The 25,385-nt window shown below is 52.0% G+C and overlaps 1 protein-coding gene and 1 pseudogene across 2 annotated transcripts in view; both read left to right on the top strand.

Moving 5' to 3' along the window:
* Positions 1-6,396, top strand: part of LOC147097840 (uncharacterized) — a 15,425-nt pseudogene extending 9,029 nt beyond the window's left edge. Inside the window, exons 3-6 of the transcript XR_015074229.1 lie at positions 647-899; positions 1,975-2,090; positions 4,061-4,176; positions 5,406-6,396. The product of XR_015074229.1 is annotated as an uncharacterized LOC147097840 (transcript). The remainder of the gene's footprint in view (positions 1-646; positions 900-1,974; positions 2,091-4,060; positions 4,177-5,405) is intronic.
* A 10,292-nt stretch (positions 6,397-16,688) lies between these two features.
* LOC147097839 (cell division cycle and apoptosis regulator protein 1-like) overlaps positions 16,689-25,385 on the top strand; it is a gene marked incomplete at its 3' end in the record, with an annotated part of 65,812 nt that continues 57,115 nt past the window's right edge. Inside the window, exon 1 of the mRNA XM_085970786.1 lies at positions 16,689-16,790. The remainder of the gene's footprint in view (positions 16,791-25,385) is intronic.

The following is a 25,385-nucleotide window of genomic DNA, read 5'->3' as shown; positions in this document are numbered from 1 at the left end:
GGAGGCCATTCAGCCCCTCGAGCCTGCTATACAGGAACAGGAGGAAGCCATTCAGCCCCATGAGCCTATTGCACAGGAACAGGAGGAGGCCATTCAGCCCCTCGAGCCTGTTATACAGGAACAGGAGGAGGCTATTCAGCCCCTTGAGCCTATTGCACAGGAACAGGAGGAGGCTATTCAGCCCCTCGAACCTGTTCTGCAATTCAATTAGATCATGGCCGCTCTGTATCTTAACTCCATCTACCAACCTTGGATCCGTAACCCTTAATACCCTCACCGTACAAATATCTATCACAAAAATGGTGGCAGCATGTCTCTGAGTCTGGAGAGTCGTTTAATCCCATTTAACCCGAATGACTTGCCTTTCTCCAGCGGGCCTTTCACCACCTCAGGACATCCCAAAGTGCTTTACAGCCAATGAAGTACTTTTGAAGTGTAGTCACTGTTGTAATGTAATACTACAACCTAATCGTCTCCATAATTCTACCTGTTTTTACTAACACTTACACCACCCCAGTCTCCCCTGCCTTGTGCCCCATGGACCAGCCATTAAACACAGGGAAGTCAGTCCTGTTGTCTGGCGATCCTCAGTGTGTATGTTGGGTGGGCGGAGGTCATTGAGATGACTTTTCTCTCTCTGCCGCAGGAGGTTCTTCAACATTACTGTTCCTGTGGATCGGCAGCGCACCTCCTGGAATCTGGGCAGGCCCGTGTGCGTGGGCAGAAGGATTCCCTACGCCACACTCGCAATCCCACAGCCCCATCCCAACAACAGCCCCATGACTCACCAGATCCTTTCGTGCCCCATTCCCACAACGCCTTCCAGAAGAGATGGAGTTCAGACTCCAGCATCTTGCGTCAGGCGAAGGCAGAATCTTCTGAGGCAGAAGAGACGAATGGTGAGATGTGCAACGTGTTACTATTATTTAATGCCAGTTAATGAATCGGCCTTTTGCACTTTTACAGTGTTAGATATGATCCCTTAAGATAAATGGATTGAGTTTGGAAATGGAGACATTGGGATAGAAATTCTGGCACAGGGAACAACAGGGGTTCAAAGGCCACAGGGATCAGGTGTGCCAGCTCAGGTTAGAAAGGTTACATGAGATTCTAAAGTGTCAGCTGTGGCTCACTGGGCAGCAGTCAGAAGGTCATAGGTTCAAGTCCCAATCCAGCGACTTGAGCCCCATAACCCAGGCTGACACTCCAACGCAGTACTGAGGGAGCGCTGCACTGTCGGAGGGGCAGTACTGAGGCAGTGCTGCACTGTCGGAGGGGCAGTACTGAGGCAGTGCTGCACTGTCGGAGGGGCAGTATTGAGGGAGCGCTGCACTGTCGGAGGGGCAGTACTGAGGGAGCACTGCACTGTCGGAGGGGCAGTACTGAGGCAGTGCTGCACTGTCGGAGGGGCAGTACTGAGACAGCGCTGCACTGTCGGAGGGGCAGTACTGAGGCAGCGCTGCACTGTCGGAGGGGCAGTACTGAGGGAGCGCTGCACTGTCGGAGGGGCAGTACTGAGGGAGCGCTGCACTGTCGGAGGGGCAGTACTGAGGGAGCGCTGCACTGTCGGAGGGGCAGTACTGAGGGAGCGCTGCACTGTCGGAGGGGCAGTACTGAGGGAGCGCTGCACTGTCGGAGGGGCAGTACTGAGGGAGCGCTGCACTGTCGGAGGGGCAGTACTGAGGCAGTGCTGCACTGTCGGAGGGGCAGTACTGAGGGAGCGCTGCACTTTCGGAGGGGCCGTCTTTCAGATGAGATGTTAAACTGAGGCCCTGTCTGTCCTCTCAGTTGACTGAGGCGAGGGAGAGTTTGGAGGCTAGATGTGAGTGACAATCACCTTGCATCTTGTCAAGGAGAGTGTGAGAAGTGGCGTTTCCACAGAAGTGAGGCTCAGAGGTGCTCTGAGTAAGGCTGCTGTACTTATTTCAATCACTCTCTGATCTCCTGATAAAAGCTGTCGCCATCGTTTCACAGGAGGCACAGTGTTGCACTGCGACGAAAGCGACTCCTGTCCGTGTGGGAATAAGGAGCATTTGGCCACCTGGGTTAACGGACAAACGTGTTGGGCCAATACTGCAAGAATTACAAAGGTAATGTGTTCGCTCGGCCATGTGCTGGTGCTGGCTCTTCACCTGGCGCTGTCTACTCTCGTCCCCTTTCCCTGGATCCTTTTACATACTCGCTTTTCAAATATCCCCGTTGTAGCTGATGTTCCAGTCTCTGCCTCAATAGCCCTTTGTGGTGACTCATTCCCTGCTCTAATGCCCCTCTGTGTGAAAACATTCCATGTAACATCCTCCTTCATTCCCCCAGTGAGAATCCTCAGTCATGCCCCCTCGTCACTGATTCACTAACTGGAGGGAACGATCTTTCCCTATGTCCCCACTCAAAATCTTTCCTAATTTTGAAACCCTTAACTTTCTCTGTTTCAATGAGAAATCCTCCAGTGTTTGTGCCTTTGTGCTTCAGAACTCTCCCCCCCCATTCTTGTGAATCTTCACTGCCCCCTTCCCATAGCTCTGACACCTTCCCTATAACCGGGTGTCCAGACCTGCTGCAACCATGGCCTGGTCCAAATTCACCATCACTGCCTTGTTTTTATATTCTGTCCATGTAGATTCAAACCTCTCCGCCTCTCTCGCTCCTCCTTTAAGACGCTCCTTAAAACCGACCTCTTTGACTAAGCTTTTGGTCACCTGCCCTAATTTATCCTTATGTGGCTCAGTGTCAAAATTTTTGTCTTTTAATAGTCCTGTGAAGCGCCTTGGGACTTTTTACTATGTTAAAGGCACTATATAAATACAAGTTGTTGTTGTATATAAAACCCAGAATCCCATTCACCTTTTTAGGCCTTTTCTACACTCCCTCCCACCTTTAAAGATCTCCGGCTCTCTATCCCTTGCTCTCTATCCCTTGCTCTCTATCCCTCGCTCTCTCTGTCCCTCGCTCTCGCTATCCCTCGCTCTCGCTATCCCTCGCTCTCGCTATCCCTCGCTCTCTCTATCCCTCGCTCTCTCTATCCCTCGCTCTCTCTATCCCTCGCTCTCGCTATCCCTCGCTCTCGCTATCCCTCGCTCTCTCTATCCCTCGCTCTCTCTATCCCTCGCTCGCTGTATCCCTCGCTCTCTCTGTCCCTCGTTCTCTCTGTCCCTCGCTCTCTCTGTCCCTCGCTCTCTCTGTCCCTCGCTCTCTCTGTCCCTCGCTCTCTCTGTCCCCCCCGCTCTGTCCCTCGCTCTCTCTGTCCCTTGCTCTCTCTCTCTCTCTATCCCTCTCTCTCTCTCTCCCTCGCTCTCTCTCTCTCGATCCCTCGCTCACTTTCTCTATCCCTCGCTCACTTTCTCTATCCCTCGCTCACTCTCTCTATCCGTCGCTCGCTCACTCTCTCTATCCCTCTCTCTCTCTCTCTCTCTATCCCTCCTTCTCTCTCTCTCTCTATCCCTCACTGTCTCGCTCTCTCTATCCCCCCCCCTCTCTATATCTCTTGCTCTTCTGAAGCTCCGTTAGAATCTCACCATTTGGAGCACATTCCCTTTGACTGTTCATTTCGCAAGATGCACTACTTCACATCCCTCCATACTGAACTGCATCTGCCGCCTATCTGCCCGATCCACCATTTCCATTAGCCCTCCACAGTTTGCCATGCCCCTTAATTTGGTATCCCAAACCTTAATATTATTCCTTGTTCCTATGTCTAACACAGATCCCTCAGACATCCCACTCCCCATATCCCATCAATCCCATTTACCCTACTCTTTGCCTTCTGGGCCTGAGCTATCGGTCCCCCCAGGGATTCCCTTTAATACCATGTGCCTCGTGTGGCACCTAATCAAATGCCTCCTGAAAACACATACGTACAATATTCATCACTCTCTCTTTATACGTACACTGGGATTTCCGAAAGGAGAATCGATTGGATTCAGCAAACACATCGCCCGGATCCAATCATTGCTGATTAACCCCGTCTCTCTCAACTCTTTATCCGGCATCATTAACTCCAGACGGCTGATTTGTGTTCAGTTAAAGTCAATTCCTTCTCCTAATGTCCAGTTACTTGTTTCAGGACAATCGCTCTCCCTGGGACAAGGTGAAGACCCTGGTCAATCAGCTCAGGGTGAAGACGGGGAGAGGATGGAGTTTTGCGGACAAGTTAAAAGGCTCCATTCATCAGAATCACAGGTAACATCCAAAACCAGACACAGATCATCAGAAAGTAAATGCTCAACAGGGGCTGTCAAAACCAGAGATCCCAGAGTGGAGCTGGGGGACTGGGGTCCGGGAGTCTGGAGCCGAGAGCCCGTTAACTGCCACAACATCAAGATTAACTTTAGGGAATGATTTGGGTGAATTTTCTGTGAGGGAGGCTGAATTAAGACAATGATTTGCATAAATTAAGCTTCAGGATATCAACAGGGGACAGTGATCAGAACTGGGAGAATTAGCAGCGGGAAATGGGCAGTAGATGCCGGCCTGGCCAGTGATGCCCAGATCCCGAGATGGGATAAAGAGGAAGATGCTGCTCCTGGTGCTGTGGTGGGCAAGTGGGGAATCTGGTCCAATCTGAGGGTATCTGCGATCCAACATCAAAGGTGCGTCCGCTACACGGTGAGGGAACCCCGCCCTTGCTGCACAATAATGGGGGCATCACTACCCCATGGGGCAGCTCCCACTCCTGCTGTCCAGCAGTGAGGCCGTCCAACATCACGTCCACTTCAGTGAGGAGACATGCTGCCAGAGATTGTGCTGATTTTATATGGCAGAACGACGTGCATATATAACGCCTTTCACATCCTCAGGACATCCCAAAGCGCTTTACAGCCAATGAAGTACTTTTTGAAGTGTAGTCACTGTTGTAATGTAGGAAACACGGCAGCCAATTTGCGCACAGCAAGCTCCCACAAACAGCAATATGATAATGACCAGATCATCTGCTCTGTTGACGTTGGTTGAGGGATAAATATTGGGCAAGGAGAGCTCTCCTGCTCTACATCGAGCAGTGGCGTGTCCACCTGCACCCATCACCCTGGCCAGTGATGGGGGTGGCGAGGAGCCCTCGGGTTAGGTGACCACGTGTTCATGAGAACGTGACATGAGTCACAGCTGAGAAAGGGCAGCAGTCCCATCAGAGCTCCTCCCACGGCCCCCAACGTCCTTTACCCACTCAGGCTGCTGCTGTGCCTCAGTGCCCTGAAAAGAGCAGGCCGCAGGCTTCGGCCTGGACCAACAGGTCTGCGAGGTGAGCGCCCTCTATTGCCACTGATGCAGCTGGGGCAGAATGTGGGAGAGGGCTGAGGCTTCGGGCCTGACGGGACATCAGCTGAGGGTCTGTGATGTAATGGTGGGAAGGTTATAATTCCCAGGAAGCTTGCTGGGGCGGGAATGAAAATAAAAGGCCTTTTTATTTCCAGCTGAATTAAAGGAGCCTCAGAAATGGCGGCGTGGCCTCGGAGACGCTGTTGCGCGATTCACGGGACACGGCTCTGGGTGGAGGAGGAGAACATCATTGCTGGGAGGGGAAACCACAAACACACTTGGCTGAACCCCAAAACTCTGGCTCGAGCGGCGATGAGGGCCAGCGAGAGCCCAGTGGCAGGGCGGACTCCCAGCTCGAGCAGACTGTCTCTGTATTCAATTCAAAGGGTTAATCAATAAAGGTGCTCATTTTATATGTAATACCCACTGGAAATGTTATGTACGCTAAGTATGGTTATCAATCTTTAACTTAGACACTGTATTATCATTGTTATAAATCCCTGGGTTAAAGTTGCCCATGTGAAGGTACGGCAAGAACTTTTAAGGACACAATGTGCCTAAGAGCAGACTTTCCATAATTCTGCACCAGTATCAACTGTTGCAGACAGTGAGGCTGTGCAGTCTCCAGGCAGAAACCCCAGGAGAAAGGGGCGGAGTCGGGGTTTTCGAGCGGGAAAAAGGAGCGACTGGAAGAAAAGAGGGCAGGAGCTGTGAAAAGAGGGCTCAGGAGGCAAATGGCTGCCGCATCCCGTCCCGGGCTTCCAAACTCGGCCGCCGCCCTTCGTATTAGTAGCTCTGCATCCAGAACTCAAAGTGGGATTCAGTGATCGTGAAGAAAATTCAACGAAGGAGTTCGGAGTCGTAAGTCTTGCAGACATTATACATACCATGAGCTCCAACTTAAGCGCGCCAATGAAAGAGTGCACTCGAATTTGGACACAGGGACAGATTCTCCTTTGAATCCATATAAATGGAGAATGTATGTTTATTATGTCTAGATTCATTCTAATGTATGCAAATGTCTAATTTAGTTCATTGACCTGTAATCCTCTTATACTGTCTGACGTTAAAACTATAAAGTAAGATAATTAGAATTAAGCCATTGTAGTAGTGATCTCCTTACTGGACTATAGAATACTGTCTACAACAGAGACCGCATCTCACATATATCTAGAGAACCGTGAAGGGGTTACATATAAATACTGGAAAATGCTCTGTGATCAATAAACTGCTCGGGGGGCAGGAGGGGTTACCCGTACAGCCATGAGTCGGGGTCGGGGGAGTGTGCTGGGGTCATGGGGGGGGTGAGCTGGGGTCGTGGGGGGGTGAGCCGGGGTCGGGGGGGTGGGCCAGGGTCGTGGGGGTTGAGCCGGGGTCGTAGGGGGGTGAGCTGGGGCCATGGGGGAGTGAGCTGGGGTCATGGGGGGGTGAGCCGGGGTTGTGGGGGTGTCGGGGGGGTGGGCCGGGGTCATGGGGAAGTGAGCTGGGGTCATGGGGGTGTGAGCCGGGGTCAGGGGAGTGAGCTGGGGTCAGGGGAGTGTGAGCCGGGATCAGGGGAGTGTGAGCTGGGGTCAGGGGAGTGAGCTGGGGTCATGGGGGTGTGAGCTGGGGTCAGGGGGGTGTGAGCTGGGGTCATGGGGGTGTGAGCTGGGGTCAGGGGGGTGTGAGCTGGGGTCAGGGGAGTGTGAGCCGGGATCAGGGGAGTGTGAGCTGGGGTCAGGGGAGTGAGCTGGGGTCAGGGGAGTGTGAGCCGGGGTCAGGGGAGTGAGCTGGGGTCAGGGGAGTGTGAGCCGAGATCAGGGGAGTTTGAGCTGGGGTCAGGGGAGTGTGAGCCGGGGTCAGGGGAGTGTGAGCTGGGGTCAGGGGAGTGTGAGCCGAGATCAGGGGAGTTTGAGCTGGGGTCAGGGGAGTGTGAGCTGGGGTCAGGGGAGTGAGCTGGGGTCAGGGGGGTGTGAGCCGAGATCAGGGGAGTTTGAGCTGGGGTCAGGGGAGTGTGAGCCGGGGTCAGGGGAGTGTGAGCCGGGGTCAGGGGAGTGAGCTGGGGTCAGGGGAGTGTGAGCTGGGGTCAGGGGAGTGTGAGCTGGGGTCAGGGGAGTGTGAGCCGGGGTCAGGGGAGTGAGCTGGGGTCAGGGGGGTGTGAGCTGGGGTCAGGGGAGTGTGAGCTGGGGTCAGGGGAGTGTGAGCCGGGGTCAGGGGAGTGAGCTGGGGTCAGGGGAGTGTGAGCCGGGGTCAGGGGAGTGAGCTGGGGTCAGGGGAGTGTGAGCTGGGGTCAGGGGAGTGAGCTGGGGTCAGGGGGGTATGAGCTGGGGTCAGGGGAGTGTGAGCTGGGGTCAGGGGAGTGTGAGCCGGGGTCAGGGGAGTGAGCTGGGGTCAGGGGGGTGTGAGCCGGGGTCAGGGGAGTGAGCTGGGGTCAGGGGAGTGTGAGCTGGGGTCAGGGGTGTGAGCTGGGGTCAGGGGGGTGTGAGCTGGGGTCAGGGGGGTGTGAGCTGGGGTCAGGGGGGTGTGAGCTGGGGTCAGGGGGGTGTGAGCTGGGGTCAGGGGAGTGTGAGCTGGGGTCAGGGGGGTGTGAGCCGGGGTCAGGGGAGTGAGCTGGGGTCAGGGGAGTGTGAGCTGGGGTCAGGGGAGTGAGCTGGGGTCAGGGGAGTGTGAGCCGGGGTCAGGGGAGTGTGAGCCGGGGTCAGGGGAGTGAGCTGGGGTCAGGGGGGTGTGAGCTGGGGTCAGGGGAGTGAGCTGGGGTCAGGGGAGTGTGAGCTGGGGTCAGGGGAGTGAGCTGGGGTCAGGGGGGTGTGAGCTGGGGTCAGGGGAGTGTGAGCTGGGGTCAGGGGAGTGTGAGCCGGGGTCAGGGGAGTGAGCTGGGGTCAGGGGGGTGTGAGCCGGGGTCAGGGGAGTGAGCTGGGGTCAGGGGAGTGTGAGCTGGGGTCAGGGGTGTGAGCTGGGGTCAGGGGGGTGTGAGCTGGGGTCAGGGGAGTGTGAGCCGGGGTCAGGGGAGTGAGCTGGGGTCAGGGGAGTGTGAGCCGGGGTCAGGGGAGTGAGCTGGGGTCAGGGGAGTGTGAGCTGGGGTCAGGGGAGTGTGAGCTGGGGTCAGGGGAGTGTGAGCCGGGGTCAAAGGAGTGAGCTGGGGTCAGGGGAGTGTGAGCCGGGGTCAGGGGAGTGAGCTGGGGTCAGGGGAGTGTGAGCCGGGGTCAGGGGAGTGTGAGCTGGGGTCAGGGGAGTGAGCTGGCGTCAGGGGGGTGTGAGCCGGGGTCAGGGGAGTGAGCTGGGGTCAGGGGGGTGTGAGCCGGGGTCAGGGGAGTGTGAGCCGGGGTCAGGGGAGTGAGCCGGGGTCAGGGGAGTGAGCTGGGGTCAGGGGGGTGTGAGCTGGGGTCAGGGGGGTGTGAGCTGGGGTCAGGGGGGTGTGAGCCGGGGTCAGGGGAGTGAGCTGGGGTCAGGGGAGTGTGAGCTGGGGTCAGGGGAGTGTGAGCCGGGGTCAGGGGAGTGAGCTGGGGTCAGGGGGGTGTGAGCCGGGGTCAGGGGAGTGAGCTGGGGTCAGGGGGGTGTGAGCCGGGGTCAGGGGAGTGTGAGCCGGGGTCAGGGGAGTGTGAGCCGGGGTCAGGGGAGTGTGAGCCGGGGTCAGGGGAGTGAGCTGGGGTCAGGGGGGTGTGAGCCGGGGTCAGGGGAGTGAGCTGGGGTCAGGGGGGTGTGAGCTGGGGTCAGGGGAGTGTGAGCCGGGGTCAGGGGAGTGAGCTGGGGTCAGGGGAGTGAGCTGGGGTCAGGGGAGTGAGCTGGGGTCAGGGGGGTGTGAGCCGGGGTCAGGGGAGTGAGCTGGGGTCAGGGGAGTGAGCTGGGGTCAGGGGAGTGAGCTGGGGTCAGGGGAGTGTGAGCTGGGGTCAGGGGAGTGTGAGCCGGGGTCAGGGGAGTGAGCTGGGGTCAGGGGGGTGTGAGCTGGGGTCAGGGGGGTGTGAGCTGGGGTCAGGGGAGTGTGAGCCGGGGTCAGGGGAGTGTGAGCCGGGGTCAGGGGAGTGAGCCGGGGTCAGGGGAGTGTGAGCCGGGGTCAGGGGAGTGTGAGCCGGGGTCAGGGGAGCGAGCCGGGGTCAGGGGAGTGAGCTGGGGTCAGGGGGGTGTGAGCCGGGGTCAGGGGAGTGAGCTGGGGTCAGGGGGGTGTGAGCCAGGGTCAGGGGAGTGAGCTGGGGTCAGGGGAGTGTGAGCTGGGGTCAGGGGAGTGTGAGCCGGGGTCAGGGGAGTGAGCTGGGGTCAGGGGGGTGTGAGCCAGGGTCAGGGGAGTGAGCTGGGGTCAGGGGAGTGTGAGCTGGGGTCAGGGGAGTGTGAGCCGGGGTCAGGGGAGTGTGAGCCGGGGTCAGGGGAGTGAGCTGGGGTCAGGGGAGTGAGCTGGGGTCAGGGGGGTGTGAGCCGGGGTCAGGGGAGTGTGAGCCGGGGTCAGGGGAGTGAGCCGGGGTCAGGGGAGTGAGCCGGGGTCAGGGGAGTGTGAGCCGGGGTCAGGGGAGTGTGAGCCGGGGTCAGGGGAGTGAGCCGGGGTCAGGGGAGTGAGCTGGGGTCAGGGGGGTGTGAGCTGGGGTCAGGGGAGTGAGCTGGGGTCAGGGGGGTGTGAGCCGGGGTCAGGGGAGTGAGCTGGCGTCAGGGGGGTGTGAGCCAGGGTCAGGGGAGTGAGCTGGGGTCAGGGGAGTGTGAGCTGGGGTCAGGGGAGTGAGCTGGGGTCAGGGGAGTGTGAGCTGGGGTCAGGGGAGTGAGCCGGGGTCAGGGGGGTGTGAGCTGGGGTCAGGGGGGTGTGAGCCGGGGTCAGGGGAGTGAGCTGGGGTCAGGGGAGTGAGCCGGGGTCAGGGGGGTGTTAGCCGGGGTCAGGGGAGTGAGCTGGGGTCAGGGGAGTGTGAGCCGGGGTCAGGGGAGTGAGCTGGGGTCAGGGGGGTGTGAGCTGGGGTCAGGGGAGAGTGAGCCGGGGTCAGGGGAGTGAGCTGGGGTCAGGGGAGTATGAGCCGGGGTCAGGGGAGTGTGAGCCGGGGTCAGGGGAGTGTGAGCCGGGGTCAGGGGAGTGTGAGCCGGGGTCAGGGGAGTGAGCTGGGGTCAGGGGAGTGAGCCGGGGTCAGGGGGGTGTGAGCCGGGGCCAGGGGAGTGAGCTGGGGTCAGGGGAGTGAGCTGGGGTCAGGGGCGTGTGAGCTGGGGTCAGGGGAGTGTGAGCCGGGGTCAGGGGAGTGAGCCGGGGTCAGGGGAGTGAGCCGGGGTCAGGGGGGTGTGAGCCGGGGTCAGGGGAGTGAGCTGGGGTCAGGGGGGTGAGCTAGGGTCGTGGGGGTGTCGGGGGGGGGGATCGGCCGGGGACATGAGGGTGTGAGCTGGGGTTGGGGTGGGGGAGTGTGCTGGGGTCATGGGGGGTGGGCCGGGGTCGTGGGGGTGTGTGCCGGGGTCGGGGGAGGGGGGTAGTGAACCGGGGTCAGGACAGGGTCGGGGTCAGGGGTGAGTTGGGGTCGGGATTAGGTGAGTCGGGGTCAGGAGGGTGAGCCTGAGTTGGGGTCGGAGGTCGGGTGAGGTTTCGGGGATTTAGATGTTGTGTTGGTGCCGGCTGTTGGTTCCTGTAAACACAGCGCCCTGTGCTGTGCTCATTTGAAGAGGCCGCCTGGTCAGTTCCCATTAACACTATCGCCACAATTGTTTGGGACCAGCTGGGAATGCAGACCAGGGAGATCCCAGTGTCAGTTCCCGGGCTGTGTTCAGTTAACGAGTCCGAGGTAGGGAAAGGAATTCCTGGGCACGGTTCCTGCTTCTGATCACTGTCGATCCTGAGGGAGTGTGCGTCTGTGTTGACGTTGGGTGAGGATCGGATCAGGCTGGGCTGTGAAGTTCCCTGTTGTTGAATAGCCTGTTAACATTCACTATGCAGGTTCTGGTGGAACGGCGTCTCCAATGGCCAGTTTGATGGGACAAAAATTAGGTGGCAAAGGGACATTGGTAGATTAAATGAGTGGGCAAAAGTGTGGCAGATGCAGTTTAATGTGGGGAAAGTGTGAGGTCATCCACTTTGGACCCAAGAAAGATACATCAGAGTACTTTCTGAATGGTGAGAAGCTGGGAACTGTGGAGGAGCCGAGAGATTGAGGGGTCCAGGTACAGAAATCACTAAAAGCTAGTGGACAGGTACAAAAATAATTTAAAGGGCTAATGGAATGTTGGTCTTTATCTCGAGGGGGCTGGAATACAAAGGGGTAGAAGTGATGCTTCAGCTGTACCGAGCTCTGGTCAGACCCCACCTGGAGTAACCGCGTTCAGTTCTAGGCCCCGCACCTCAGGGAGGATATATTGGCCTTGGAGGGGGAGCAGCGCAGATTCACCAGACTGACGCCGGGGCTGAAAGGGTTAAATTACGAGGACAGGTTGCACAGACTGGGCTTGTGTTCCCTTGAGTTTAGAAGATTAAGGGGTGATCTGATTGAGGTGTTAAGATGATTAAAGGATTGAATAGGGTAGATAGAGAGAAACTATTTCCTTTGGTGGGGGGAGTCCAGAACAAGGGGGCATAACCTTAAAATTAGAGCCAGGCCGTTCAGGGGTGATGTCAGGAAGCACTTCGTCACACAAAGGGTGGTGGAAATCTGGAACTCTCTCCCTCATAAGGCTGTTGAGGCTGGGGGTCAATTGAACATTTCAAAACTGAGATTGATAGATTTTTGTTGGGTAAGGGTATTAAGGGTTACGGAACTAAGGCGGGTAAATGGAATTAAGATACAGATCAGCCATGATCCAATTGAATGGCGGAACAGGCTCGAGGGGCTGAATGGCCTCCTCCTGTTCCTAAGGATGAAATGGAACTGTGGACCAGGACAGCTCTGCAATAAAGTGAGTGGATGCTGCTGAGAAAGATTGAGAGCATGCCTGTGGCGGTGTATGCCCGTAAAGCGTGGATCTTGAGAGGCGAGAGCAGTGCTTCGAGGAACGCTGAATATCACGGAGAAATTTCTGATCAAAGGGGATGGGGGGAGGAGCACAGGGTGTATACTGAGCAAGAAGGGGGACAGGGGAAGGAAAGGTGAGGACGGGGAGCATGGGGTCACGGATTCTGCGTAATTTAAAACATTTAATTCCAGAAATTGTTGAGAAATTATTTGAAAGGTTTGGGCAGAAGTAATGAAAGTGAGAGCAGAGTAACCAACAACCAACTCCTCTGCTCCCCAACCCACACACCAGGCCTGGGCTAGCCCCCCCATCCCCAGCACCAGCCCCCCCGCATCCCCAGCACCAGCCCCCCCGCATCCCCAGCACCATCCCCCCCCCCCATCCCCAGCACTCCCACCCATCCCCAGCACCATCCCCAACCCCATCCCCAGCACCAGCACCCCCATCCCCAGCACCATCCCCCCGTATCCCCAGCACTCCCACCCATCCCCAGCACCATCCCCAACCCCATCCCCAGCACCAGCCCCCCCATCCCCAGCACCATCCCCCCGTATCCCCAGCACTCCCCCCCATCCCCAGCACCATCCCCCCGTATCCCCAGCACTCCCACCCATCCCCAGCACCATCCCCCCCCATCCCCAACACCAGCCCCCCCGCATCCCCAGCACCAGCCCCCCCATCCCCAGCACCAGCACCCCCCATCCCCAGCACCATCCCCCCCGCATCCCCAGCACCAGCCCCCCCGCATCCCCAACACCAGCCCCCCCGCATCCCCAGCACCAGCCCCCCCGCATCCCCAGCACCAGCCCCCCCGCATCCCCAGCACCAGCCCCCCCATCCCCAGCACCAGCAACCCACCATCCCCAGCACCAGCCCCCCCATCCCCAGCACCAGCCCCCCCGCATCCCCAACACCAGCCCCCCCGCATCCCCAGCACCAGCCCCCCCATCCCCAGCACCAGCCCCCCCATCCCCAGCACCAGCCCCCCCGCATCCCCAGCACCAGCCCCCCGGCATCCCCAGCACCAGCCCCCCCATCCCCAGCACCAGCCCCACCCCCATCCCCAGCACCAGCCCCCCCCATCCCCAGCACCAGCCCCCCCGCATCCCCAACACCAGCACCCCCCCATCCCCAGCACCAGCCCCCCCCCATCCCCAGCACCAGCCCCCCCATCCCCAGCACCAGCCCCCCCGCATCCCCAACACCAGCCCCCCCCATCCCCAGCACCAGCCCCCCCATCCCCAGCACCAGCCCCCCCATCCCCAGCACCAGCCCCACCCCCATCCCCAGCACCAGCCCCCCCATCCCCAGCACCAGCCCCACCCCCATCCCCAGCACCAGCACCCCCCATCCCCAGCACCAGCCCCCCCGCATCCCCAGCACCAGCACCCCCCATCCCCAGCACCAGCCCCCCCGCATCCCCAGCACCAGCCCCCCTGCATCCCCAGCACCAGCCCCCCCGCATCCGCAGCACCAGCCCCCCCGCATCCCCAGCACTCCCACCCATCCCCCCCCATCCCCAGCACCAGCCCCCCCCGCATCCCCAGCACCAGCCCCCCCGCATCCCCAGCACTCCCACCCATCCCCCCCCCATCCCCAGCACCAGCCCCCCCCCGCATCCCCAGCACCAGCCCCCCCGCATCCCCAGCACCAGCCCCCCCGTATCCCCAGCACTCCCACCCATCCCCAGCACTCCCACCCATCCCCAGCACCAGCCCCCCCGCATCCCCAGCACCAGCCCCCCCGTATCCCCAGCACTCCCACCCAACCCCAGCACCAGCCCCCCCATCCCCAGCACCAGCCCCCCCATCCCCAGCACCAGCACCCCCATCCCCAGCACCAGCCCCCCCATCCCCAGCACCAGCCCCCCCATCCCCAGCACCAGCCCCCCCATCCCCAGCACCAGCCCCCCCCATCCCCAGCACCAGCCCCCCCATCCCCAGCACCAGCCCCCCCCGCATCCCCAGCACCATCTCCCCCCCCACCCCCAGCACCAGCCCCCCCCATCCCCAGCACCATCCCCCCCCATCCCCAGCACCATCCCCCCGTATCCCCAGCACTCCCACCCATCCCCAGCACCATCCCCCCCATCCCCAGCACCAGCCCCCCCATCCCCAGCACCAGCACCCCCATCCCCAGCACCAGCCCCCCCATCCCCAGCACCAGCCCCCCCATCCCCAGCACCAGCACCCCCCATCCCCAGCACCAGCCCCCCCATCCCCAGCACCAGCACCCCCCATCCCCAGCACCAGCCCCCCCGCATCCCCAGCACCAGCCCCCCCGCATCCCCAGCACCAGCCCCCCCGCATCCCCAGCACCAGCCCCCCCATCCCCAGCACCAGCCCCCCCGTATCCCCAGCACTCCCACCCATCCCCAGCACCAGCCCCCCCGCATCCCCAGCACCAGCCCCCCCATCCCCAGCACCAGCCCCCCCATCCCCAGCACCAGCCCCCCCATCCCCAGCACCAGCCCCCCCCATCCCCAGCACCAGCCCCCCCATCCCCAGCACCAGCCCCCCCATCCCCAGCAACCCCCCATCCCCAGCACCAGCCCCCCCCGCATCCCCAGCACCATCCCCCCCCCACCCCCAGCACCAGCCCCCCCCATCCCCAGCACCAGCCCCCCCGCATCCCCAGCACCATCCCCCCGCCACCCCCAGCACCAGCCCCCCCCATCCCCAGCACCAGCCCCCCCCCATCCCCAGCACCAGCCCCCCATCCCCAGCACCAGCCCCCCCATCCCCAGCACCAGCCCCCCCATCCCCAGCACCAGCCCCCCCCATCCCCAGCACCAGCCCCCCCATCCCCAGCACCAGCCCCCCCATCCCCAGCACCAGCCCTCCCCATCCCCAGCACCACCCCCCCATCCCCAGCACCAGCCCCCCCATCCCCAGCACCAGCCCCCCCCATCCCCAGCACCAGCACCCCCCATCCCCAGCACCAGCACCCCCCATCCCCAGCACCAGCACCCCCCCATCCCCAGCACCATCGCCCCCCCATCCACAGCACCAGCCCCCCCCCATCCCCAGCACCAGCCCCCCCCATCCCCAGCACCAGCCCTCCCCATCCCCAGCACCAGCCCCCCCCATCCCCAGCACCAGCCCTCCCCATCCCCAGCACCACCCCCCCATCCCCAGCACCAGCCCCCCATCCCCAGCACCAGCGCCCCCATCCCCAGCACCAGCCCCCCCATCCCCAGCACCAGCCCCCCCCATCCCCAGCACCATCGCCCCCCGATCTCCAGCACCGCCCCCATCCACAGCACCAGCCCCCACCATCCGCAGCACCATCCCCCCGCATCCCCAGCACTCCCACCCATCCCCAGCACCATCCCCCCCATCTCCAGCACCGCCCCCCATCCCCAGCACCCCCACTGCCTCCCATCCCCAGCACCCCCCATCCCCAGCACCCCCCATCCCCAGCATCCACCATCTCCAGCGCCCCCCCAATCCCCATCCCCAGCAGCATCCCCCATTCCCATCGCCCCTGCCCATCGCCAGCGCCGACCCCCCATCCTCAGTGCCCTGCTCCCTCAGGCCCCCCCTCAACTCCAGCATCTCCCCCCTCCCTCAAATCACCCCCACCCTCCCCTATCCCAACATACCGACCCCATCTCTCCCTTCACCCCTCCCCATCTCTCCCCTTCACCCCTCCCCATCTCTCCCCTTCACCCCTCCCCATCTCTCCCCTTCACCCCTCCCCATCTCTCCCCTTCACCCCTCCCCATCTCTCCCCTTCACCCCTCCCCATCTCGCCCCTTCACCCCTCCCCATCTCTCCCCTAACCCCTCCCCATCTCTCCCTTCACCCCTCCCCATCTCTCCCCTTCACCCCTCCCCATCTCTCCCCTTCACCCCTCCCCATCTCTCCCCTTCAACCCTCCCCATCTCTCCCCTTCAACCCTCCCCATCTCTCCCCTTCACCCCTCCCCATCTCTCCCTTCACCCCTCCCCCATCTCTCCCTTCACCCCTCCCCCATCTCTCCCTTCACCCCTCCCCCATCTCTCCCCTTCAACCCTCCGCCATCTCTCCCCTTCACCCCTCCCCCATCTCTCCCCTTCACCCCTCCCCATCTCTCCCTTCACCCCTCCCCATCTCTCCCCTTCACCCCTCCCCATCACCCCTCCCCATCTCTCCCCTTCACCCCTCCCCATCTCTCCCCTTCACCCCTCCCCATCTCTCCCCTTCACCCCTCCCCATCTCTCCCTTCACCCCTCCCCATCTCTCCCCTTCACCCCTCCCCATCTCTCCCCATCACCCCTCCCCATCTCTCCCCATCACCCCTCCCCATCTCTCCCCATCACCCCTCCCCCATCTCTCCCTCCACCGCCCCAACCCTGCTGCAGAGCAGGGACTGGAGTGCATAATTGATTTGGACAACCAAATTTTAATTTGATTTGTTAACGTTTATTTAAAGTTTTATTAGTTAAAGTTTATTTGTTTATTTATGATTGGTGCTATCAAAAGAGGAACCCTGCTGCAGCCCGAGCTGGAGCAGCTGCAGTACCGGCAGGGGCCGCCAGGTGGGAGTGCTGTGGGAGGGCCCGGCTGCCATGCACCCTCCGGGCCGCCGGGCGGCGCTGCAGCGCAGGGTTCCGCTTGGCGCGGCGCACACTCCTCGGTCTTGGCGGAGTCCTCCAGCGGGCAGCGGATCGGCTTCGGGAGGTGAGCGGGAGCCCGGGGCCCGGGGGAGAGCCTCGGGGGAGAGGAGCGGGGGGGACAGAGGCGGGGAGCTGGGAGAGGGGAGAGGGGAGAGAGCGGGCCCGGGCCGGGAGAGCGGGCGAGATCCAGCCTCAGTCTCCGAGCCGCGGCCTCCCGCCTGAGCGGCCCCGGGACAGAGCGCGGGAAGCGCCGCACCGGGCCCTGAGCCCGAGGCCTCGGCCCGCGAACCCCGACCTCGACAGAGATCGCCTCCAACCGCGCCTCATACAATCGATCCTATTTTCTCTCTGATACAATCTATCCTATTTTCTCTCTCTGATACAATCTATCCTATTTTCTCTCTGATACAATCGATCCTATTTTCTCTCTGATACAATCGATCCTATTTTCTCTCTGATACAATCTATCCTATTTTCTCTCTCTGATACAATCTATCCTATTTTCTCTCTCTGATACAATCGATCCTATTTTCTCTCTCTGATACAATCTATTCTATTTTCTCTCTCTGATACAATCTATCCTATTTTCTCTCTGATACAATCTATCCTATTTTCTCTCTCTGATACAATCTATCCTATTTTCTCTCTGATACAATCTATCCTATTTTCTCTCTCTGATACAATCTATTCTATTTTCTCTCTCTGATACAATCTATCCTATTTTCTCTCTGATACAATCTATCCTATTTTCTCTCTCTGATACAATCTATTCTATTTTCTCTCTTTGATACAATCGATCCTATTTTCTCTCTGATACAATCGATCCTATTTTCTCTCTCTGATACAATCTATCCTATTTTCTCTCTGATACAATCTATCCTATTTTCTCTCTCTGATACAATCTATCCTATTTTCTCTCTGATACAATCTATCCTATTTTCTCTCTCTGATACAATCTATCCTATTTTCTCTCTCTGATACAATCTATCCTATTTTCTCTCTGATACAATCTATCCTATTTTCTCTCTCTGATACAATCTATTCTATTTTCTCTCTCTGATACAATCGATCCTATTTTCTCTCTCTGATACAATCTATCCTATTTTCTCTCTGATACAATCTATCCTATTTTCTCTCTCTGATACAATCGATCCTATTTTCTCTCTCTGATACAATCTATCCTATTTTCTCTCTCTGATACAATCGATCCTATTTTCTCTCTCTGATACAATCTATCCTATTTTCTCTCTGATACAATCTATCCTATTTTCTCTCTCTGATACAATCTATTCTATTTTCTCTCTGATACAATCTATCCTATTTTCTCTCTCTGATACAATCTCTCCTATTTTCTCTCTCTGATACAATCTATTCTATTTTCTCTCTCTGATACAATCTATCCTATTTTCTCTCTCTGATACAATCTCTCCTATTTTCTCTCTCTGATACAATCTATTCTATTTTCTCTCTCTGATACAATCGATCCTATTTTCTCTCTCTGATACAATCTATCCTATTTTCTCTCTGATACAATCGATCCTATTTTCTCTCTGATACAATCGATCCTATTTTCTCTCTCTGATACAATCTATCCTATTTTCTCTCTGATACAATCGATCCTATTTTCTCTCTCTGATACAATCTATCCTATTTTCTCTCTCTGATACAATCTATCCTATTTTCTCTCTGATACAATCTATCCTATTTTCTCTCTCTGATACAATCTATCCTATTTTCTCTCTCTGATACAATCTATCCTATTTTCTCTCTCTGATACAATCTATCCTATTTTCTCTCATACAATCTATCCTATTTTCTCTCTCATACAATCTGTCCTATTTTCTCTCTCTGATACAATCGGTCCTATTTTCCCTCTGATACAATCTATCCTATTTTCTCTCTGATACAATCTATCCTATTTTCTCTCTGATACAATCTATCCTATTTTCTCTCTGATACAATCTATCCTATTTTCTCTCTCTGATACAATCTATCCTATTTTCTCTCTCTGATACAATCTGTCCTATTTTCTCTCTCTGATACAATCTATCCTATTTTCTCTCTGATACAATCTATCCTATTTTCTCTCATACAATCTATCCTATTTTCTCTGATACAATCTATCCTATTTTCTCTCTCTGATACAATCTATCCTATTTTCTCTCTGATACAATCTATCCTATTTTCTCTCTGATACAATCGATCCTATTTTCTCTCTCTGATACAATCTATCCTATTTTCTCTCTGATACAATCTATCCTATTTTCTCTGATACAATCTATCCTATTTTCTCTCTCATACAATCTATCCTATTTTCTCTCTGATACAATCTATCCTATTTTCTCTCTCTGATACAATCTATCCTATTCTCTGATACAATCTATCCTATTTTCTCTCTGATACAATCTATCCTATTTTCTCTCTCTGATACAATCTATCCTATTTTCTCTCTGATACAATCTCTCCTATTTTCTCTCTGATACAATCTATCCTATTTTCTCTTTCTGATACAATCGATCCTATTTTCTCTCTCTGATACAATCGATCCTATTTTCTCTCTGATACAATCTATCCTATTTTCTCTCTCTGATACAATCGATCCTATTTTCTCTCTCTGATACAATCGATCCTATTTTCTCTCTCATACAATCCTATTTTCTCTCTGATACAATCGATCCTATTTTCTCTTTCTGATACAATCGATCCTATTTTCTCTCTCTGATACAATCGATCCTATTTTCTCTCTGATACAATCGATCCTATTTTCCCTCTGATACAATCTATCCTATTTTCTCTCTGATACAATCGATCCTATTTTCTCTCTCTGATACAATCGATCCTATTTTCTCTCTGATACAATCGATCCTATTTTCTCTCTCTGATACAATCTATCCTATTTTCTCTCTCTGATACAATCGATCCTATTTTCTCTCTCTGATACAATCGATCCTATTTTCTCTCTCTGATACAATCTATCCTATTTTCTCTCTCTGATACAATCTATCCTATTTTCTCTCTCTGATACAATCGATCCTATTTTTTCTCTGATACAATCTATCCTATTTTCTCTCTCTGATACAATCTATCCTATTTTCTCTCTCTGATACAATCTATCCTATTCTCTCTGATACAATCGATCCTATTTTCTCTCTGATACAATCTCTCCTATTTTCTCTCTCTGATACAATCTATCCTATTTTCTCTCTGATACAATCTATCCTATTCTCTCTGATACAATCTATCCTATTCTCTCTGATACAATCTATCCTATTCTCTCTCTGATACAATCTATCCTATTTTCTCTCTCTGATACAATCGATCCTATTTTCTCTCTCTCATACAATCTATCCTATTTTCTCTCTGATACAATCTATCCTATTCTCTCTGATACAATCTATCCTATTTTCTCGCTCTGATACAATCTATCCTATTTTCTCTCTGATACAATCTATCCTATTTTCTCTCTCTGATACAATCTATCCTATTTTCTCTCTCTGATACAATCGATCCTATTTTCTCTCTCTGATACAATCTATCCTATTTTCTCTCTGATACAATCTATCCTATTCTCTCTGATACAATCTATCCTATTTTCTCTCTGATACAATCGATCCTATTTTCTCTCTGATACAATCTATCCTATTTTCTCTCTGATACAATCTATCCTATTTTCTCTCTGATACAATCTATCCTATTTTCTCTCTCTGACACAATCGATCCTATTTTCTCTCTCTGATACAATCTATCCTATTTTCTCTCTGATACAATCTATCCTATTTTCTCTTTGATACAATCTATCCTATTTTCTCTCTGATACAATCTATCCTATTTTCTCTGATACAATCTATCCTATTTTCTCTCTCTGATACAATCGATCCTATTTTCTCTCTCTCATACAATCTATCCTATTTTCTCTCTGATACAATCTATCCTATTCTCTCTGATACAATCTATCCTATTTTCTCGCTCTGATACAATCTATCCTATTTTCTCTCTGATACAATCTATCCTATTTTCTCTCTCTGATACAATCTATCCTATTTTCTCTCTCTGATACAATCGATCCTATTTTCTCTCTCTGATACAATCTATCCTATTTTCTCTCTGATACAATCTATCCTATTCTCTCTGATACAATCTATCCTATTTTCTCTCTCTGATACAATCGATCCTATTTTCTCTCTGATACAATCTATCCTATTTTCTCTCTGATACAATCTATCCTATTTTCTCTCTGATACAATCTATCCTATTTTCTTTCTCTGACACAATCGATCCTATTTTCTCTCTCTGATACAATCTATCCTATTTTCTCTCTGATACAATCTATCCTATTTTCTCTCTGATACAATCTATCCTATTTTCTCTCTGATACAATCTATCCTATTTTCTCTCTGATACAATCTATCCTATTTTCTCTCTCTGATACAATCTATCCTATTTCTCTCTGATACAATCTATCCTATTCTCTCTCTGATACAATCTATCCTATTTTCTCTCTCTGATACAATCTATCCTATTTTCTCTCTCTGATACAATCTATCCTATTTTCTCTCTGATACAGTCTATCCTATTTTCTCTCTCTGATACAATCGATCCTATTTTCTCTCTCTGATACAATCTATCCTATTTTCTCTCTCTGATACAATCTATCCTATTTTCTCTCTGATACAATCTATCCTATTTTCTCTCTGATACAATCTATCCTATTTTCTCCCTCTGATACAATCTATCCTATTTTCTCTCATACAATCTATCCTATTCTCTCTCTGATACAATCGATCCTATTTTCTCTCTCTGATACAATCTATCCTATTTTCTCTCTCTGATACAATCTATCCTATTTTCTCTCTGATACAATCTATCCTATTTTCTCTCTGATACAATCTATCCTATTCTCTCTCTGATACAATCGATCCTATTTTCTCTCTCTGATACAATCGATCCTATTTTCTCTCTCTGATACAATCTCTCCTATTTTCTCTCTCTGATACAATCTATCCTATTTTCTCTCTGATACAATCGATCCTATTCTCTCTCTGATACAATCTATCCTATTTTCTCTCTGATACAATCGATCCTATTTTCTCTCTCTGATACAATCTATCCTATTTTCTCTCTGATACAATCGATCCTATTTTCTCTCTGATACAATCTATCCTATTTTCTCTCTGATACAATCGATCCTATTTTCTCTCTCTGATACAATCTATCCTATTTTCTCTCTCTGATACAATCGATCCTATTTTCTCTCTGATACAATCGATCCTATTTTCTCTCTCTCATACAATCGATCCTATTTTCTCTCTCTGATACAATCTCTCCTATTTTCTCTCTCTGATACAATCTATCCTATTTTCTCTCTGATACAATCGATCCTATTCTCTCTCTGATACAATCTATCCTATTTTCTCTCTCTGATACAATCGATCCTATTTTCTCTCTCTGATACAATCTATCCTATTTTCTCTCTGATACAATCGATCCTATTTTCTCTCTCTGATACAATCTATCCTATTTTCTCTCTGATACAATCGATCCTATTTTCTCTCTCTGATACAATCTATCCTATTTTCTCTCTCTGATACAATCGATCCTATTTTCTCTCTGATACAATCGATCCTATTTTCTCTCTGATACAATCGATCCTATTTTCTCTCTCTGATACAATCTATCCTATTTTCTCTCTCTGATACAATCGATCCTATTTTCTCTCTGATACAATCGATCCTATTTTCTCTCTCTGATACAATCTATCCTATTTTCTCTCTCTGATACAATCGATCCTATTTTCTCTCTGATACAATCGATCCTATTTTCTCTCTGATACAATCGATCCTATTTTCTCTCTCTGATACAATCGATCCTATTTTCTCTCTCTGATACAATCGATCCTATTTTCTCTCTCTGATACAATCTATCCTATTTTCTCTCTCTGATACAATCTATCCTATTTTCTCTCTGATACAATCGATCCTATTTTCTCTCTCTGATACAATCGATCCTATTTTCTCTCTGATTCAATCGATCCTATTTTCTCTCTGATACAATCGATCCTATTTTCTCTCTCTGATACAATCTCTCCTATTTTCTCTCTCTGATACAATCTATCCTATTTTCTCTCTGATACAATCGATCCTATTTTCTCTCTCTGATACAATCGATCCTATTTTCTCTCTCTGATACAATCGATCCTATTTTCTCTCTCTGATACAATCTCTCCTATTTTCTCTCTCTGATACAATCTCTCCTATTTTCTCTCTCTGATACAATCTATCCTATTTTCTCTCTGATACAATCTATCCTATTTTCTCTCTCTGATACAATCGATCCTATTTTCTCTCTCTGATACAATCTCTCCTATTTTCTCTCTCTGATACAATCTATCCTATTTTCTCTCTGATACAATCGATCCTATTTTCTCTCTCTGATACAATCTCTCCTATTTTGTCTCTGATACAATCGATCCTATTTTCTCTCTGATACAATCTATCCTATTTTCTCTGATACAATCGATCCTATTTTCTCTCTCTGATACAATCGATCCTATTTTCTCTCTCTGATACAATCGATCCTATTTTCTCTCTCTGATACAATCTATCCTATTTTCTCTCTCTGATACAATCTATCCTATTTTCTCTCTGATACAATCGATCCTATTTTCTCTCTCTGATACAATCGATCCTATTTTCTCTCTCTGATACAATCTATCCTATTTTCTCTCTCTGATACAATCTATCCTATTTTCTCTCTGATACAATCGATCCTATTTTCTCTCTCTGATACAATCTATCCTATTTTCTCTCTGATACAATCTATCCTATTTTCTCTCTGATACAATCTATCCTATTTTCTCTCTGATACAATCTATCCTATTTTCTCTCTGATACAATCTATCCTATTTTCTCTCTCTGATACAATCGATCCTATTTTCTCTCTCTGATACAATCTATCCTATTTTCTCTCTGATACAATCTATCCTATTTTCTCTCTGATACAATCGATCCTATTTTCTCTCTCTGATACAATCGATCCTATTTTCTCTCTGATACAATCTATCCTATTTTCTCTCTGATACAATCTATCCTATTTTCTCTCTCTGATACAATCTATCCTATTTTCTCTCTGATACAATCTCTCCTATTTTCTCTCTCTGATACAATCTCTCCTATTTTCTCTCTCTGATACAATCTATCCTATTTTCTCTCTGATACAATCTATCCTATTTTCTCTCTCTGATACAATCGATCCTATTTTCTCTCTGATACAATCTATCCTATTTTCTCTCTGATACAATCTATCCTATTTTCTCTCTGATACAATCTATCCTATTTTCTCTCTCTGATACAATCTATCCTATTTTCTCTGATACAATCTGTCCTATTTTCTCTGATACAATCGATCCTATTTTCTCTCTCTGATACAATCGATCCTATTTTCGCTCATACAATCTATCCTATTTTCTCTCTCTGATACAATCTATCCTATTTTCTCTCTCTGATACAATCTATCCTATTTTCTCTGATACAATCTGTCCTATTTTCTCTGATACAATCGATCCTATTTTCTCTCTCTGATACAATCTATCCTATTTTCGCTCATACAATCTATCCTATTTTCTCTCTCTGATACAATCGATCCTATTTTCTCTCTCTGATACAATCGATCCTATTTTCTCTCTGATACAATCGATCCTATTTTCTCTCTCTGATACAATCGATCCTATTTTCTCTCTGATACAATCGATCCTATTTTCTCTCTCTGATACAATCTATCCTATTTTCGCTCATACAATCTATCCTATTTTCTCTCTCTGATACAATCGATCCTATTTTCTCTCTCTGATACAATCTATCCTATTTTCTCTCTCTGATACAATCGATCCTATTTTCTCTCTGATACAATCGATCCTATTTTCTCTCTTTGATACAATCGATCCTATTTTCTCTCTCTGATACAATCTATCCTATTTTCTCTCTCTGATACAATCTATCCTATTTTCTCTCTGATACAATCTATCCTATTTTCTCTCTGATACAATCTATCCTATTTTCTCTCTGATACAATCTATCCTATTTTCTCTCTCTGATACAATCTATCCTATTTTCTCTCTGATAGAATCTATCCTATTTTCTCTCTCTGATACAATCTATCCTATTTTCTCTCTGATACAATCGATCCTATTTTCTCTCTGATACAATCGATCCTATTTTCTCTCTGATACAATCTATCCTATTTTCTCTCTCTGATACAATCTATCCTATTTTCTCTCTCTGATACAATCTATGCTATTTTCTCTCTGATACAATCTATCCTATTTTCTCTCTCTGATACAATCGATCCTATTTTCTCTCTCTGATACAATCGATCCTATTTTCTCTCTGATACAATCGATCCTATTTTCTCTCTCTGATACAATCTATCCTATTTTCTCTCTGATACAATCTCTCCTATTTTCTCTCTGATACAATCGATCCTATTTTCTCTCTGATACAATCTATCCTATTTTCTCTCTCTGATATAATCTATCCTATTTTCTCTCTGATACAATCTATCCTATTTTCTCTCTCTGATACAATCGATCCTATTTTCTCTCTCTGATACAATCGATCCTATTTTCTCTCTGATACAATCGATCCTATTTTCTCTCTCTGATACA

This window comes from Somniosus microcephalus, chromosome 30 (assembly GCF_052327205.1).
Source record: "Somniosus microcephalus isolate GS21.2 chromosome 30, FLI_Smic_1.0, whole genome shotgun sequence".
NCBI classification, from domain to species: Eukaryota; Metazoa; Chordata; class Chondrichthyes; order Squaliformes; family Somniosidae; genus Somniosus; species Somniosus microcephalus.
The sequence above is the reverse complement of the archived record's forward strand: the minus strand, read 5'-3'. Positions and strand labels throughout refer to the sequence as shown.